General features: G+C 40.9%; 1 protein-coding gene across 1 annotated transcript in view; it reads right to left on the bottom strand.

The window, feature by feature from the left end:
* The window catches only part of ZEB2 (zinc finger E-box binding homeobox 2), a gene marked incomplete in the record, with an annotated part of 188,069 nt that extends 185,684 nt beyond the window's left edge, over positions 1-2,385 (bottom strand). The window contains 1 exon segment of the mRNA XM_073634223.1: positions 1,956-2,385.
* Positions 2,386-20,355: the final 17,970 nt, after the last annotated feature.

Raw genomic sequence — 20,355 nt, 5'->3', positions numbered from 1 at the left:
CCACTTTTAACACACAACCCCCCCCCCCCCCCCTTAGCCTCCCTTAAAAAAAAACAGTGTCAAAGCAAGGTTTACTAATTCACATGTACATAAACACAAGTCCCAAACAAAATGACACACACACACTAGGATGGGCTGTGTGTAGGGGAACTTCAGCTCTTGGGGTGTTAAAACAAACAAGGACAAACTAAACACATTGGCCAACACAGTCACAACTATGGCTTTCACTGCCTAGTAGCCTCAAATGATTTTGGCAGCTGTCACTTTTATTTAAAATAAATTTAATATAAAAAAAAAGTTACATGTAAAAATATTGGGGGGGGGGGGTAAATAAAATAGGGGGTCCATCTAGAGGCGAGGGGTATAGGTGGTGTATTTTAAAATACTAAGAGGAGGTGAGGGGTATAGGTGGTGTATTTTAGAATACTAAGAGTAGGTAAAAGGTATGGGTGATTATTTAAGAACACTAAGAGGATATGAGAGGTATAGGTGGTGTATTTTTTATTTTTCTAAACTAAGAGGAGGTGAAATGTATAGGTAGTTATTTGAAAATACTAAGAGGAGGTGAGAGGTATAGGTGGTGTATTTTACAAAATCTAAGAAGAGGTGAGAGGTAAAGGTGGTGTATTTTACAAAATCTAAGAGGAGGCGAGAAGTATAGGTGGTGTATTTTACAAAATCTAAGAGGAGGTGAGAGGTATAGGTGAAGTATTTTAGAAAACAGAGAAGATATTAGAGGTATAGGTGGTGTATTTTAGAAAACTAACAGGAGGTAAGAGGTATAGGCAGTGTATTTTAGAAAATCTAAGAGGTGGCAAGGGGTATAGGTGGTGTATTTTAGAAAATCTAAGAGGTGGCAAGGGGTGGAGGCGGTGTATTTTAGAAAAGCTAAGAGGTGGTAAGAGGTATAGGTGGTGTATTTTAAAAAATCTAAGAGGTGGCAGGGGGTATAGGCGGTGTATTTTAGAAAACTTAAGAGGTGGTAAGGAGTATACATGACATATTTAAGACAACTAAGAGGAGGTATGAGGTATAGGTGGTGTATTTTAGAAATTCCAAAAGGTGGTAAGAGGTATAGATGGTGTATTTCAGAAAACTAAGAGGAGGTAAAAGGTATAGGTGATGTATTTTACAAAATTTAAAAGGAGGTAAGAGATATAGGTGGTGTATTTCAGAAAACTAAGAGGAGGTGAGAAGTAAAGGTGGTGTATTTTACAAAATCTAAGAGGAGGTGAGAGGTATAGGTAGTGTATTTTAGAAAACAGAGAAGATATTAGAGGTATAGGTGGTGTATTTTAGAAAACAAAACAGGAGGTAAGGGTGTATTTTAGGCTTTTCTATGCAGTAAATGTAATTTTTAATGCAATGGATCAAGAAAAATAAATGTACACTAGCAGCAAACATTCAAGAAAAGTGTCAAAAAATAAATATTACATTAAAAAAAAATGTAACCTAAGGTTCCAGGTGGATATTTCAAAATAAGCTTTTTTTCTGTTTTTTAAACTGCCATCTAAATTCCAAAGTCGACTTTCACTTCTGTTTATCAAGAGGTGTTAGGTAATACACCAAAAATTACAGTACATTAAATTAAATTTACAGAAATGAAACTTGCTAAATGTACAGAACTATTTGCTTTGGGTAAGGGCTTTTTTTTTTGGGGGGGGGGGGGGGGGACAAAAAAAGCATGTGCACAAAAGTCACAAAAATCTATATCCAACTTGGTGTAAAATGTGAAACAATTCTGTACATTGCAATTAAAAAAATGTATCCTTCAAATGGTAAAGGGAGTGGAAAATGTAAAATAAAATAAATGTCTGGCTTGAGTTTTACCTGCCCATCCAGGTGAAGGATCTTGTGTGGGCTAGGATGCTTTGGTGGTCCCCACTTTTTTTTATTAAAGGAAGAGGGCATCTACCTAGCTTAGGTTTGGAGGAAAGATCATGGAAAGGACCTACCTTTAAAGCCCGGTGGGTGGTTGGGATGAGGTGTGCAGGACCATGTAGGACCAGGCTTTTAGGAGGAACAAAGTGAAGGAGAAGCTTCTGGAGATATTGTAAAGCCAAGAGAAGAGTCAAGGCAGGGATGGACCGTTATTCCTGCAGAGCAGGTTAGCACTGATCTCTCACTGCCACTTCACGAAACACGAACCTGGGGACGGTCTGACGTGACGTTAGGCTGTTCCTAATGACATTTTTTTTCTTGTTGTTCAGAGTGGAGACCCTGAGACACACGCCACCTATCTTTGTGGGGAGGGATAATTGAGCACCAAACGTGAGCATCATGTGAAAAACGTGATCACCAAGTTTCTCTGTGGGAAAAGATCTGGGTTAGATTATACCTTGAAGTCTTAGCAAACGCTTAGTGGTAGAAATTAAATTCCACCTCCCTTATCCAACCCCCCCCCCCCCCCCAAAAAAAAAAAACTCTTCTTCTCTTCTCTCTTCTTCTCCCCCACCCAACCTCATCTCCTCCCTACCTCCCCCCCCCCCCTCTTTTTTTTTCTCTCCCCCCTCCCCAGCCATCAAGTCCTTGCCATCATTATCTTCGTCACTAAATCCTACTGGATACAAGACTGAAAACATTTTGCACCAATCACACTTCTTAGAACCCAATGGAACTTCAACTTACTGAGGTCTCCCTCTTTAGATCCCAGCGCTGCCATCGACAAGTCTACATTGTATCACATTGGGACCGAAGCTGCCTAAAGGATCCCCCTTTTTCTTTTTCCTCTTTGTACATCTTTGTTACAATGTTGCATTTTTTTATTTGTTTGTTTTATTTTCAGATTATAAATTACAATCGAGTGTTGTGTAAGAAATCCTTGCTTGTTTATTTTATTTTATTTTGTTGCTTTTGTTTGTTTTATAGTTTAGATCGCTTGTTTTATGTTTGCTTTATGTTAGATTTTATTCTGGAGCGCAGGAAGCAGTTGACAGTAACCCATGGCAACCCGATAGCATCTTTGCTGCCTCAGGTTGCTAGGGGTTACTGCATTTGGTCAGGGTAGACTTATAACTGGCCTATGGAATGGTGTTGGTCTGCTACGTGCATGATTGTAATGAAAATTTCATTGTAGATAGTGCATGCATTTTGTAAAAAAAAAAAATGTTTTAAGATGCTGTTGGACTTTTTTTTATCTTTAGTTTTTTTTTTTTTTTTTTTTTTCTGAATGCATGCTTAAGCTGGATACACATGATACAATTTTTGTTGTGTAATTTCCTTTAGATTTACCTTCATCTATGTAGTGGAAGGGCCTGTCTGGGTGCATACAATTTAAACGTGTTTGGGTTTGACCACATATTATATGGTTTTGGTAAATCTACAGGAAAGTTGTACAAGAAAATTGTATAAAAATTGTATAGTGTGTAGCCAGCTTTAGTTTTACAAGGTTAGAGGTGGGTGTGTGGATTTTTGGAAAGCGAGTTGTTCTTGACTGAAGAAGAATCTTGACTGATCCAGATTGGTTCAGAAGGGTCATGACTGACTCGGGAGGACCTTGACTGTCTATATTGGTACAGAAGGGTAATGACTGATTCGGGAGAACCTTGATTGATCCATATTGGTTCAGAAGGGTCATGACTGATTCAGTAGGTCCTTGACTGATCCATATTGGTTCAGAAGGGTTATGACTGATTCGAGAGGACCTTGACTGATCCATATTAGTTCAGAAGGACCTGGTCTGATCAAGAATGACATTGACTTGATCCAGAAGGACCTTCACTGATCCATATTGGTTCAGAAGGACCTTGACTGATCCAGGAGGACCTTGAAGGGAAAAAAGTGCAGCTGTTTCCCATAGCAACTCTAATCAGAAGCTCACCTTCATTTATCCCAGTGCAGGATAGAAATGGAAAAAGATAAATGGGTAGCTTGCTGTCTGCTATCACTCCCATTATGTTTCTGACTTACTGTATGCTTAATTGAATCATCACTCAAAAGATTCTACTGTGACGTTGCCGTCCTGAGCCAATCAGGTGCTGAGAATCTAGGAAGACAGTTATCCTTCACATCTGGAGTTCAGCTATGTAGTAAGGACTGAGCAATATTAACTAATTCAAGCCTTCATCCCAAGGGAGGACAGCGAGCTAAGTGATTTAACCAGTACTGGGCTCTCTGCTCTCCTCCACTCCGTGCGGTACAGCCATGCTGGGCTTCTTCTACACAGTGATGGGGAGAAAGAAGCTTCATAAATATAGTCGAAGAATCGATTTTTAACCTCTCTGGGGTCTTGCAATCCTATTGTTATTTCATACTATTATTAATGGCTGAGAAATGAATGGTAAAAGTTATATTCAGTGCATGCCATCTGCTGAAATGTACATAATAAATGCATTTCTTATGTAGTTTATTAATACTTGTTGAAGCCTAAATATGTGATAAGTATGATGTGTGTGTGTGTGTGTGTGTGTGTGTGTATATGCAATTATCTGTGAAATAGTAAAAAAATATATAAATATTCTTAGATACCTAATTGCACCCCCCCCCCCCAACACATATTGTAGTAAAGACATCTAATTTTACCATATGTGCAGTATGTTGTATGTATTTATGTGTATGTGTGCATATGTGTCTGTGGGTGGGTGTAGTGCTGGGTGTGAATATGTGCTATGCAATAGATAGATAGATAGATAGATAGATAGATAGATAGATAGATAGATAGATAGATAGATAGATAGATAGATAGATAGATAGATCTGAATGTACATTTTTGCACAGTTTTTAATGTGATAAATTGTATTACATTTATTTGTGCAGAAGTTCCAGTATGGGGACAGGGACTTGTTAATGAGATTTTATCAGATAATGCACAAACTGTCCACATTATACACTGTATATAAAGTATATATCCTATACCGTACTGTCTATACAGGTTGTGTGGTCAGTATATATCCTGTACTGTACTGTTTATACAGGTTGTGTGCACATATATCCTGTAATGTCTAAACAGGTTGTGTGTACATTATATATCCTGTACTCTACTGTCTATACAGGTTGTGTGCACAATATACTGTATATCCTGTAATGTCTATACAGGTTGTGTGCACAGTATATATCATATACTCGACTGTCTACACAGGTTGTGTGTACAATATTTATCCTGTATTGTCTATACAGGTTGTGTGCTCAGCATACTGTATATCCTGTACTATCTATACAGGTTGTGTGCTCAGTATATATCTTGTACTACCTATACAGGTTGTGTGCTCAGTATATATCCTGTAATATCTATACAGGCTGTGTGTACATTATATATCCTGTACTTTACTGCCTATACAGGTTGTGTGCACAGTATATATCCTGTACTCTAATGTCTATACAGGTTTTGTGCACAGTATATATACGGTACTGTCTATTTAGGTTATGTGCACAGTATTTATCCTGTACTTTCTATAGATTCACTACATTCTGTTCAGATATTCTATATTATCCTATCTTGATATGCAGTATGCATCACTGTCTATGCATGCACACTTGTTCAGTATGTATTCTGTACTGTCTAAAGATTTACTAAGCCGTGTACTTTGTATACATTGGCTCTAACTTGTTTTTGCAATATACATCCTATACTGCCCCTAGATTCACTAACCACTGTACTATCTTGTGTGTGCAGTGTGTGTTCTATACTGTGCTGTCCATAGATTAACCATACATTGTACATACAGTTTATATTATAGACTGTCTGAAATTTGCTCCACAAAGTCTAGACATTCTGTATATACGTACAGATTCACTATAGAGTGATAGTATATATTCTGTACTGTCTACATGTTCATTATACATTGTGTACAGTAGGTGTCCTATACTCTACTAACTGCATATGTACTACAAATTGTGTGCACTATGTATTAGGGGTACTGGAGTGTCTAAAGATTTACTGTACACCATGTATTCTGTACTGTCTAACAAATAAAATATATACCATGTATCTAAAGATTTGAGTATATATATATATATAGTTCTGTCTGCACATTTTCTCTACGCAATACGATAAATTCTCTGTACTTTCTATATCATTCATCACTATACCCTGTGTTTAGTATATATAATACTATAATGTCTACACTACAGAACCACTATAAACTGTATATTGTACTATATATGTATATACTGCACTATCATGCAGACTAGTAGTACACTCTATTCTGTGCTGTCTACTTATTCATATTTCCCTGTGTGAACTGTATGTATTTCGTGCTCTGTACAGATCCAATCTACACTGGTAATTCAGTATATTTTCTGTACTATCTACACATTTCCTATATTAGTATACGTACAGTATATATATATATATATATATATATATATATATATATATATATATATATATATATATATATATATATATATATATATTATGGTGAATTCTATATTGTACTGTCCTGTGTGCAGAGAACACTGTAACATTCTCCAGGTTTGTCCCAACTGTCTGTCCCTCTGTGTCCCTACACCCTGGATCTGGAGGGGTCTTCCTCGTGGTCACACAGTGGTCAGTATTTCCTGCAGATTTGGGAGCAATGGGAGCCAATCAGCGCTTTTATCCGCTACAATTAACCCCTTCATGGACGATTTTTAAAAGGTCGCAATCCAGCCGGCGCTTTATAATTAGAGAGAGAACTTCATCAGAAGTCATATTTCCATGTTCATTGCTTTGTGGGGGGGTCCTGGCATCTTCATCATACTATCAATACATACAAGGCTGGCACCTCCTGACCCTTACCCTGCCAAAGCCCTGGGTTCTTTGCACTGGTCTGTGATGGTGCTGGGAGGGGTACACACCCGATGTGTTCTTCTTACATTGTATTGTATACACTGTGTCCCTTGTATGCAATCCTCTCTCTTTTCTTCTCTGTCAATGCATCGTTCCTCCATTAAAATATTTGTCTATCTATGATGATGGATCCCTATATCTGTCCATCCATCCATGTTCCTATATCTATCAATTAATGGATACATTATCTATCTATCTATCTATCTATCTATCTATCTATCTATCTATCTATCTATCTATCTATCTATCTATCTATCTATCTATCTTTTTCTTGCATCATTTCAGTTTCTTTCTCTGTAATTTATATTTTTGTAGGGATGTTATTATTTATCTGTATGGCTTATACATCCATCCATCCTGCTGCTATAAATTCACCTATTTCTGTAATGTTTATTCATGTAAGTTATCTTCCTTCCTTCCTTCCTTCCTTCCTTCCTTCCTTCCTTCCTTCCTTCCTTCCTTCCTTCCTTCCTTCCTTCCTTCCTTCCTTCCTTCCTTCCTTCCTTCCTTCCTTCCTTCCTTCCTTCCATCATCCTCTTCCTTCCTTCTCTTTCTTCTCTATATCTATCCATCCACCCATTTTCCTATATCTATCCATTTATGAATCCATTATCAAATTTATCAACTGTCTTTCTATCTATCTATCTATCTATCTATCTATCTATCTATCTATCTATCTATCTATCTATCTATCTAAATATTATCATCTGTCTATCTATTTATTTATCTTGTTCCATCGTCCCTCTGCCCAATTTGTCTCTTTCTGTAATTTATTTGTTTATATAGATGTAACAGTTCATCTGCTTGGCCCATCCAACCATCCATCCATCTATTATGCTTCTGCCAAAAGTGGATGTTTTATGATGTTTATCTATGCAAGTGACTCTTCTTTCTTTCTTTCTTTCTTTCTTTCTTTCTTTCTTTCTTTCTTTCTTTCTTTCTTTCTTTCTTTCTTTCTTTCTTTCTTTCTTTCTTTCTTTCTTTCTTTCTTTCTTTCTTTCCTAATCTATCTATCTATCTATCTATCTATCTATCTATCTATCTATCTATCTATCTATCTATCTATCTATCTATCTATCTATCTATCTATCTATCTATCTATCTCGTTCCATCATCCCTCTGCCCAATTTCTAACTTTTAGTAACTTTCTTTCTTTCTTTCTTTCTTTCTTTCTTTCTTTCTTTCTTTCTTTCTTTCTTTCTTTCTTTCTTTCTTTCTTTCTTTCTTTCTTTCTTTCTTTCTTTCTTTCTTTCTTTCTTTCTTTTCTCACAAAACTGAGTACACCCCTCACATTTTTGTAAATATTTTATTATATCTTTTCATGTGACAACACTGAAGAAATGACACTTTGCTACAATGTAAAGTAGTGAGTGTACAGCTTGTATAACAGTGTAAATTTGCTGTCCCCTCAAAATAACTCAACACACAGCCATTAATGTCTAAATTGCTGGCAACAAAAGTGAGTACACCCCTAAGTGAAAATGTCCAAATTGGGCCCAATTAGCCATTTTCCCTCCCCGGTGTCATGTGACTCATTAGTGTTACAAGGTCTCAGGTGTGAATGGGGAGCAGGTGTGTTAAATTTGGTGTTATCGCTCTCACTCTCTCATACTGGTCACTGGAAGTTCAACATGGCACCTCATGGCAAAGAACTCTCTGAGGATCTGAAAAAAAGAATTGTTGCTCTACATAAAGTTGGCCTAGGCTATAAGAAGATTGCCAAGACCCTGAAACTGAGCTGCAGCACGGTGGCCAGGACCATACAGCGGTTTAACAGGATAGGTTCCACTCAGAACAGGCCTCGCCATGGTCGACCAAAGAAGTTGAATGTACATGCTCAGAGTCATATCCAGAGGTTGTCTTTGGGAAATAGACGTATGAGTGCTGCCAGCATTGCTGCAGAGGTTGAAGGGGTGGGGGTCCAGCCTGTCAGTGCTCAGACCATACATCACACACTGCATCGAATTGGTCTGCATGGCTGTCCTCCCAGAAGGAAACCTCTTCTAAAGATGATGCACAAGAAAGCCTGCAAACAGTTTGCTGAAGAAAAGCAGACTAAAGACATGGATTACTGGAACCATGTCCTGTGGTCTGATGAGACCAAGATAAACTTATTGGTTCAGATGGTGTCAAGCGTGTGTAGCGGCAACCAGGTCAGGAGTAAAAAGACGAGTGTGTCTTGCCTACAGTTAAGCATGGTGGTGGGAGTGTCATGGTCTGGGGCTGCATGAGTGCTGCCACCAGGGAACCATGAATGCCAACATGTACTGTGACTTACTGAAGCAGAGCATAATCCCAACTTCAAAAAAAATAACTCCAAACACAACTCCAAGACGACCACTGCCTTGCTAAAGAAGCTAAGGGTAAAGGTGATGGACTATCTCTAGACCTAAACCCTATTGAGCATCTGTGGGGCATCCTCAAATGGAAGGTGGAGGAGCGCAAGGTCTCTAACATCCACCAGCTCCGTGATGTCGTCATGGAGGAGTGGAAGAGGACTCCAGTGGCAACCTGTGAAGCTCTGGTGAACTCCATGCCCAAGGGGGTTAGGACAGTGCTGAAAAATAATGGTGGCCACACAAAATATTGACACTTTTGGGCCCAATTTGGACATTTTCACTTAGGGGTGTACTCACTTTTGTTGCCAGCGGTTTAGACAATAATGGCTGTGTGTTGAATTATTTTGAGGGGACAGAAAATTGACACTGTTATACAAGCTGTACACTCACTACTTTACATTGTAGCAAAGTGTCATTTCTTCAGTGTTGTCACATGAAAAGATATAATAAAATATTTACACAAATGTGAGGGGTGTACTCACTATCTTGTCATTTCTTTCTATATCTATTCATCCATCCATCTTGTTGCTGGCACAGTGACATCAGACGATTAACCCTCTAATTCCTGGGTTAATGCTCTGAGTTTGGATTTCACTGGCAATGGTCTGGTCATTACCTCTCCCAGATCTGTTCTTTTTTTTTCTGCCTTGTTGAACTAGTGTTTGTTCGTGGAGGGTTTTTTTTTTTTTAGGGGCCAATTATCCAAAATCCAGGGATGAGTTTAGTTTTCTAACCCCGCTGGATGATTCCAAATTTGAAAGATAGAAGAAATATGATCTGCTGTGAAATACAATCATATCTTCTGGGCAAACATTGAAATAATGACTAATTCTAGGGAAGGGGGGCTCAGTGTTGTGCTTGGCTCCCAGCTGTATATGCACAGAGCCCACAGCTGGGGGGGGGGGGGAGGAGGAGACTGGCACTCTCCATCTCTATGGGTGAGGTCACATCTGTAGGGCACAGGGACACCAGAGAGATGAACAAACTTTTCACGAGAATTCAAAGTCTTGGAAAAGTAATCATACATGAAAATGAAGCTTTGAGACTCACACAGGGAACACAAACTACCAGCTACATACTTTATTTTATATTCAGGTGTGAATGTAGAGCTCCAGTACATCCAACTCTATAATGTTCATTGTCTCATGATCTGAGAACACCTTGTGCTTGCCTGCTTTCAATGCAGGAAAGGAATTCCTAAACACACCTATCCCCAATTCATTGATTCCTCATAAACAGAAAGCCTAAAGTAAAAAAGCATCAGTAGTAACACCATTGTTATATTACTTAGAATTAAACCTGTTTTGAAAGTTTGAATCTGACTGGCGAGTGACATACTGCAGAAATTTCTTTCTTTCTTTCTTGTAGTATATAAAACAAATGAAAAACAAAATGTAGTACAAATAGATGTAAAACCTGTATAACTTTTTAAAAAATTGTGCTGCACCAAAACACATGGTATTTTGTTACCATACCTTTTGCCGCAGGTGAATGAACGCAAAAGCAAGGTGTGTGGTTGTGCCTTTAAGACTTAATGGCACCACTACACAACTGGAAAGGGGCTGTGTGTTTGGGCATTGCAGGAATGCACATAATTTTGCGCACATTCCTGCAACACAAAAATGTCCACCTAGGGCAGGGCTAATGAATTAAAATTCAAGGAGGTCAGTTTGCTAAAAGATTCTTCCAGCCGAGGTCCGAATTGCTCTCTGATAAAACATAAAAGTAGGCCAATCACTTTTATATTTCATGTAAAAAAACAAAACACCTTACAACTGGTGTCTTCATAAGGGTCCCCTCTTACATCTGGTGTCCCCATCAACGTGACCCCCTTTACATCTTGTGTCCCCATCAGAGTGCCCTCTATAAATGTGGTGTCTCCATCAGAGTGCCCCCTATACATATGATATCCGCATCAGAGTGCTCCCTATACATCTGATATCCCCACCAGAGTGCCCCCCATACATCAGATGTCCCTCCACACATCACAATCCCCCCTTACATCAGGTGTCCCCATCAGATTTCCCCCCATACATCTGGTGTCCCCAGTCAGATTCCCCCCTATACATCTGGTTTCCCCAATCAGAGTGCCCCTATACATCTGATATCCCCATCAGAGTGCCCCCTATACATTTGATATCCCCACCAGAGTGCTTTCCATACATCAGATGTCCCTAAATATATCACAACTCCCCCTTACATCTGGTGTTTCCTTTAGAGTGTCCCCTATACATATGGTGTCTCCTTAAGAGTGCCCCCCTATACATCTGGTGTCCCCATCAGAGTGCCCCCCTATACATCTGATGCCCCCATCAGAGTGCCCCTATGCATCTTGAGTCCCCATTAGAGTGCCCCCTATACATCTGGTTCCCCCATCAAAGTGCCCCTATACATCTTGAGTCCCCATTAGAGTGCCCCTCTGTGCATCTGGTGTCCCCATCAGCGTGCCCTCTATACATTTGGTGTCCCCATCAGAGTGCCCTCTATACATTTGGTGTCGCCATCAAAGTGCCCTCTATACATCTGGTGTCCCCATCAGAGTGCCTCATATACATTAGATATCCCCAATAGATAGCCTCCCTAAACATCTGATATCCCCATCAGAGTGCCCCCTATACATTTAATCCCCATCAGAGTGCCCCCCATACATCAGATGTCCCTCAACACATCACAATCCCCCTTATATCAGGTGTCACCATCAGAGTGCCCCCCTATACATCTGGAATCTCCATCAGAGTGTCCCCTATACATCTGGTGTCCCCATCAGAGTGCCTCCTATAAATCTGATGTGCGCATCAGAGTGCCCCATATAAATCTGGTTGTTTCCCCATCAGAGTGCCCCCCTATACATCTGATATCCCCATCAGAGTAAACCCTATACAATTGATATCCCCACCAGAGTGCCCCCATACATCAGATGGCCCTCAATACATCACAATCCCCCCTTACATAAGGAGTCCCCATCAAAGTGCCCCCCTATATATCTGGTGTCCCCATCAGAGTGTCCCCCTATACATCTGGTGTCCCCATCAGAGTGCCCCCTATACATCTGGTGTCCCCACCAGAGTGCCCCCCCTATACATCTGGTGTCTCCTTCAGAGTGAACTCCCGTACATCTGATGTTCCTCCACACATCACAATCCCCCCTTACATCAGGTGCACCCAGGTGTCCCTCCACACATCAGAGTTGTCCCCCTCTCCCCTTTCCCTCTGTACTCACAGATAACAAACTGCAGAGAAAGTGGCCCCTCCTTCCTCTCTCCAATCTCCAGACAGTCTTCACTCCCCTGCAGTACCATGCTGAGACTCTCAGTGAGTTCTCAGTGTCAGTGCCAGCTCTCTATCGCCCCCTGCAGGCTGCAGGGATGAGAATGCCTAATCCTCTCTCCAGCTATCTTAGGGAGCCATGGTCCAGTCTGAATAATGTGTCCCGGGTTTAAGGCAAACTGAAAACCAGACACATGATTCAAAACCTGGACTGTCCGGGTTAATCCCGGACAGGTGGAAACCCTAGTTGTATAGAAAACAAACCAAAATCGAAAGATAATTTTGACTTTAATGCTTAGTTTAATATGTGGGGCCATTTACATTTGTCTCTTGCTCTAAATATGGCTGTGCTTACTATTTATCAATGCAACACATTGCCTGCGATTTCCTGCTCCTCTTATCTCAATGTAAGTCTACAGTCTGCTTGGACTGATTGCAAACAATACAATCTGCCTATTATTGACTTTTTATTTCTTTTTATTGCAGCAGCTGGTCATCAAACCTGTCCACAGACATGAGATGACACTCACCAAATCCAGATCTTCTCATGTCTAAGGCTGGCCCCTAATCCTGACTGCTGTCTTGGGGGGAACAAATGATCAGGTGGTTTAGATTAATTGCCCATTACATGGTTCAAGTGGTTGTAAACCTCAGACATGAAATATGAACAACCCACATCTCTCTATGGTGTGTACTTATCTCAATCCAGAGCACCTAAGCCTCGTACACACAATCCGATTGTTGGCCAACAGAGTGTCAGACTTTTGTCTGAAGGGAGTGTGCAGGGAACTTGTCTTGCATACAAATGGTATACAATTGTCGGCCAACAAACACGAACGTAGTGACTTACTAGACAAACTACGAGCCAATAAAGAGGAAGTTCAATTGTCAGGCGCCACCCTTTGGGCTCCTTCTGCTAATTTCGTGTTAATAGAAGTTTGGTGAGTGTTGATTCGCGCTTTTCATTTCGCGCTTTTCATTTCATGCTTTTCAGTACATTTCTGAATGGCTGTTCTCCAACCAGCCATGTTGCGGCATCGGAGGAGAGAACGTGCTATTATTGGCCCTGTAGTTATTGCTTTGACCCAAGTCCAGTCCAGGAACAGGAGGAGCAGGATTTCTTAGAACCAAGAATTGGTTGCTTAATTGTGACCAATTATGTCATATGCCTTTGCTGTGGGAGCTCCAGGAGAATAATCCGGATGATTTTCGGAATTATCTCCAGATGACGGACCCCTGTTTTGACCAACTCTTTGCATTGTTGACCCCCTATATTAAGAAGCAGGACACATGCATGTGTTATATTTTCTATATTTTTGGATGCATAGAATGCACTTTTTGGTTAAGTTCTATTGGCAGATAGCATGTCTAATTTTATTTTGTTTTCTTTTTTTAATGCACAATAAAAAATTGTGGAGAATAATACTTGGCTATGTGTTTTACTTCAAATGACAGTTTGGGAGTAGGCAGTTACATTTTCAAAAATACAATGTAAAATTAACAAGGGACACCAACATAGCTGTATCTTTGAGATTAAAAACTACGGGATAATGTTGTGGTAACTTGGCCAAAAAAAAAAAAAAAATACAAGCATAATAATATTATTCTTGATATCACTAGAAAACAAAAGAATTTTCAAATACATTTGCCATAACTCCATCAGTATAACCAGCAAAGCAGCTTCATTATTATCCCATTAAAGAAGAAGTCACGAATGTTAATTCTCCATTACGAACGCTAGTTTACAAGACCGACCACTTCTGGCTCGTCCCTGCTTCCGAGCATGCGTGTTCGTACTTTGGGCTTTTGTGTGACGGACTTGTGTAATTGACTTGAAAATTTACTAGCTTGCTATCCAACATTTGTTGGCTGAAAATTGGACAACAATTGTCTGATGGAGCGTACTAACAGTCGTGTGTATGAGGCTTAAAGCATAGGTCCGCCGAAATTTTTTTTTTTAAAGTCAGCAGCTACAAATACTGCAGCTGCTGACTTTTAAAATAAGGACACTTACCTGTCCAGGGCACCAGCGATGTCGGCACCCGAGGCCGAACCGTCCCTCGGGTGCTGCCGCCGCCATCTTCGGTAAGGGAATCAAGAAGTGAAGCCTTGCGGCTTCACTTCCTGGTTCCCTACTGCGCATGCGCGAGTTGTGCTGCGCAATCCGAATGGTCCCTGCTGTCTCTGGGACCTGTGTGTCTCCCAGCAGACAGCGGGGGGGACGGGAAGTGGCGTAGACCCCCCCGCGGGAGTCTATGCCCGGAAGTTGGTGTAAATACCTGTATTAGACAGGTATCTGCACCCCCCTCCCCCCTGAAAGGTGCCAAATGTGACACCGGAGGGGGGGAGGGTTCCGAAAAGCGGAAGGTCCATTTGTGTGTGGATATAGATAGATAGATAGATAGATAGATAGATAGATAGATAGATAGATAGATAGATAGATTGATTTATATATGTATAAAAAAATTTAATTTATGCCTTTTTTATTGGAAAATATAAAATAAATTTGATGTGAACCCTAACTGAACTAAATCCCCACAATTATTATGTTTTTTTTTTTTGTTTTTTTTTTCAATAAAAGACTTGCTTTTACCATTTTTTACATCCTTTGCTGCACCTCCTGTAGCCTCTTTTCAGCCACTTCCTGTCTACATGGACACCAGCAATCGGTGTATGGCATTTATGTAGTTGATGTGACAATGGTGGCTCATGCCTATGTAACGTGTGTTTTGCCCATTCCCCTCCCCCCTTTCCCTTTAATGGGGTATTAAAAGCAGGAAGTGAGGCGGTGATTGGCTGTCAAAGTGGTCACATGATCACATGTTCTGCTGATTATACACAGAGACTAGGAGCTGTCTGTGACAACTGGGTCACTGTGCTGGGAGAGCACCTTGGCATAGGTGTGGCTTGTGAACATTAAGCCCCACCCTCCCTGCCCCCACACATATACGCTCAGCGGTTAGCAAGAGGTTAAATGGTCGCTTGCAGTTTCCACTGTAAGCCCGTGTGACAACACAGCAGCATGATTGGGAGACAGTGTTGTCACCCTATAACCATACCTCCCAACTTTTTGAGATGGGAATGAGGGGCACCTATCAGCAAAAGTATGCAGGCATAAGACACACCCCCTGCCACGCCCCCTTAAAGGAGACTTTTTAAAAAAAAATCAAGATTTGTTAAACCCACAAGTGCTTTTTTTTACCACTACTATTCCTTTATATTGGCTTTTGGAATTTACAAATGCAGCAATTTAGAAATCAGATGAAAGGTTTAGTGCTGGAAAACACTTTTTGATAGATAAAAAGTGCATTTTATATACATCTATATAGATCAGACCAAAATGAGGGACAAATGAGGAGGAAAGAGGGACAGAGGGACATTGCTCCAAATCAGGGACAGTCCCTCGAAATCAGGGACAGTTGGGAGCTATGCTAGAACAGAAAGTGCCTAAACAAACACCTTCCTGCAGGATCAGCAGATAGTATTTAGATAAAAGCTACAAGTTAAGACATATTGGAAATGACTTTTGAAATAACATTGTGGGCTTGTTAAGAACAGCAGGGTATCATTACTGGCCCTTTGACAAGCGATGGATTGCTTTTCAGAGGGTGTTTGAGAAGTGGCGTGGAGGCGATATGTTGCCTCCTCGCTGCCCGTTTTAAAGTATTACTAAGCCCAGGAGCCTGGATTCACTATATCTGGTCTCCCACAGTACACAGAACATGGAAATACAATTATTTTAGTAAATATAAACAGCTAAATACCTTTTCTCATCAGCAGTATATGGCAGTCTTGTGACTTCTATCAGTGTCTGGTTGAAGCTTGTAGGAGGAGTTTTCGTTCTCCTCTGACTGTCCTATGAGGCTGCATGACCCTGACCCTCTGTGTGGACAGTGCTGATTGGCCCTGTGCTGATCACATGCACCCTCCCAAGAAACAAAAAAATGCTCTCTAGCTACACACCAAACTGAGCATGTGCAGAGTTTCTCCAAAGGCTCTGTCTTATCAGGAGATATATTAAGGACTGTGGAAGAAGGGGAGGATCAGAGAAGACAGGATCAAACAGCCTTTTTACACAATGCAGAGGATTAACCCCTTAGGTTCCACAGTGAGTAAAACAAGCATGCTTTACTGCATATACTGACTGATTTTACTGTTGTGGGCATAGGTGTGCGCAGCCTATTGCATTAGGATGTGCACCCCAAAGTTCAAACACACATGTGCAGTAGAGCAGTGGATTGTGTTGGTGTCAGTTTTTTGTTTTTATCATTTTTTTTTGTTATTTTTTACAATTTTGTAAAATATTTTTTTCATAAAAAAAAAATTATGAAATAATTATTTAAAAAATAATTGTAAAAAATAACATCAAAATAAAATAATAAAAACAAAAAATATTATTATTTTTTTTACAATGTGTTAGGAGCCCCTTTGAGGGGCATTGCTGAAAAAGCAGAGAAAGGGACTGAGGACAGAGATTTCCCAGTCCCTTTCTCAGCTGCCATGGGGGTTAAGCAGGGGGAATCTGCATTGCACAGGGAGATTAGGGTGTGCCCAGGCACACCTGGCACACCCTGTGCGCACGCCTATGGTTGTGGGTTTTAGTAACACTTTAACCTTCAAAATGCCAACTCACCATGCTGCAGTCATGTGCATGGCACACAGTTGCAGGGCAGTTACAGCACAGCCCTCGTCACTTTAATGGGTTGCTTTTGCCGACCTGCCAAATGTGACATTCAATTAAATTTTTGCCACAGTGCATTGCGACCGCGGGATTTGTACAGCCCTGAGCAGCTGCATTTCTGTGTTTAAGGCCTGATTCACACCTATGCATTTTTTGTGCTTTTTGCATTTTTCAGATTTGCACTACAGTCCATTTAACATGGTTTCCTATGGAACATGTTCTGTAGTGCAAATCTGCAAAATGCAAAAAGCACTAAAAATGCATAGGAGTGAATCAGGCCTAAGGCCTGATTCACAGTTGTGCAGGTGCATTTTGCATTTTTTCAATACATATCTTTAAACCATTGAATGAATAAGCCCTAGCATGTTGATTTTAATATTTGGGTTTACATTTATTTGGAGTCTTTCTGTAATGGTCCATTAGGGCAAATAAAATGCATCATGGATATGTGGATCATGGAGGACAACCTTTAAACACAGTTGAGTTGTAACTTTAATTTGAAGATCCGGAGCCTTCTCAGGTTATCTTTCAGCACCAGGAAATCTCCTCCAGTAATTAGGGGGGAAGTCTGCAGACCCCCCTTCCAGGACAGCTCCACCTCTTCTCTATGTTGTTGAGTAGGAAGTCCTCTTGTTGGTAATTAAATAGCGATTGTCATCATTTCCACTTCTCCAATCCATGTCACACCGAGACTGGAACCTGCTGGAGAGAGGAAGTGTGACCATGGAGAAGCATGCAGACAAAGATCTGTGCACTCCAGGAAATCCAATCCCTGGACATATGCCGGGATCAATAGGGCGGGATCCAGGATCATCCCAGACATTCTGATCCCCAGACCCCCTAGAAGAGGCAGGAGGAGGGAGATGATAATGTCAGACCAGACAGAAGGTGTCTGAGAGCAGCTGCTGCTTCATATGTGGTCACAAGGGAATCCCGGGCCATTCCAGACAATCACTGCCCTGTGTATGCCTAGTTCTACCCACTGCACTGTGCATTCATATTTCTACCCACTGCACTGTGCATTCATATTTCTACCCACTGCCCTGTGCATTCATATTTCTACCCACTGCACTGTGCATTCATATTTCTACCCACTGCACTGTGCATTCATAGTTCTACCCACTGCACTGTGCATTCATATTTCTACCCACTGCACTGTGCATTCATAGTTCTACCCACTGCACTGTGCATTCATAGTTCTACCCACTGCACTGTGCATTCATATTTCTACCCACTGCACTGTGCATTCATAGTTCTACCCACTGCACTGTGCATTCATATTTCTACCCACTGCCCTGTGCATTCATATTTCTACCCACTGCCCTGTGCATTCATATTTCTACCCACTGCACTGTGCATTCATATTTCTACCCACTGCACTGTGCATTCATAGTTCTACCCACTGCACTGTATATTCATATTTCTACCCACTGCACTGTGTATTCATATTTCTACCCACTGCACTGTGTATGCCTAGTTCTACCCACTGCACTGTGTATTCATAGTTCTACCCACTGCACTGTATATTCATATTTCTACCCACTGCACTGTGCATTCATATTTCTACCCACTGCACTGTGCATTCATATTTCTTCCCCCTGCACTGTGAATTCATATTTCTACCCACTGCACTGTATATTCCTATTTCTACTCACTGCACTGTGCATTCATAGTTCTACCCACTGCCCTGTGCATTCATATTTCTACCCACTGCCCTGTGCATTCATATTTCTACCCACTGCACTGTGCATACATATTTCTACCCATTGCACTGAGCATTTATATTTCTACCCACTGCACTGAGCATTCCTATTTCTACTCACTGCACTGTGTATTCATAGTTCTACCCACTGCACTGTGCATTCATAGTTCTACCCACTGCACTGTGCATTCATATTTCTACCCACTGCACTGTATATTCATATTTCTACCCACTGCACTGTGCATTCATATTTCTACCCACTGCACTGTGTATGCCTAGTTCTACCCACTGCACTGTGTATTCATATTTCTACCCACTGCACTGTGCATTCATATTAATACCCCCTTTACTGCATTGTGCATCCATATTTCTTCCCCCTGCACTGTGCATTCATATTTCTACTCACTGCACAGTGCATTCATATTTCTACCCACTGCACTGTGCATTCATATTTCTACCCACTGCACTGTGTATGCCTAGTTCTAGCCACTGCACTGTGCATTCATATTTCTACCCACTGCACTGTGCATTCATATTAATACCCCCTTTACTGCATTGTGCATCCATATTTCTTCCCCCTGCACAGTGCATTCATATTTCTACCCGCTGCACTGTGCATTCATATTTCTACCCACTGCACTGTGCATTCATATTAATACCCCCTGCACAGTGCATTCATATTTCTACCAACTGCACAGTGCATTCATATTTCTACCCACTGCACTGTGCGTTCATATTAATACCCCCTGCATTGTGCATCCATATTTCTTCCCCCTGCACTGTGAATTCATATTTCTACCCACTGCACTGTGCATTCATATTTCTACCCATTGCACTGTATATTCCTATTTCTACTCACTGCACTGTGCATTCATAGTTCTACCCACTGCCCTGTGCATTCATAGTTCTACCCACTGCACAGTGCATTCATATTTCTACCCACTGCACTGTGTATTCATATTTCTACCCACTGCACTGTGTATTCATATTTCTACCCACTGCACTGTGCATTCATATTTCTACCCACTGCACTGTGCATTCCTATTTCTACCCACTGCACTGAGCATTTATATTTCTACCCACTGCACTGAGCATTCCTATTTCTACTCACTGCACTGTGTATTCATAGTTCTACCCACTGCACTGTGTATTCATATTTCTACCCACTGCACTGTGCATTCATATTAATACCCACTGCACAGTGCATTCATATTTCTACCCACTGCACTGCACTGTGCATTCATATTTCTACCCACTGCACTGCATTGTGCATTCATATTTCTACCCACTGCACTGTGCATTCATATTAATACCCCCTGCACTGCATTGTGCATTCATATTTCTACCCACTGCACGGTGCATTCATATTTCTACCCACTGCACAGTGCATTCATATTTCTACCCACTGCACTGTGCATTCATATTTCTACCCACTGCACTGTGCATTCATATTAATACCCCGTGCACTGCATTGTGCATTCATATTTCTACCCACTGCACTGTGTATTCATATTTCTACCCACTGCACTGTGCATTCATATTAATACCCCGTGCACTGCATTGTGCATTCATATTTCTACCCGCTGCACGGTGCATT

Source organism: Aquarana catesbeiana, linkage group LG06 (assembly GCF_042186555.1).
Source record: "Aquarana catesbeiana isolate 2022-GZ linkage group LG06, ASM4218655v1, whole genome shotgun sequence".
NCBI classification, from domain to species: domain Eukaryota; kingdom Metazoa; phylum Chordata; class Amphibia; order Anura; family Ranidae; genus Aquarana; species Aquarana catesbeiana.
The sequence above is the reverse complement of the archived record's forward strand: the minus strand, read 5'-3'. Positions and strand labels throughout refer to the sequence as shown.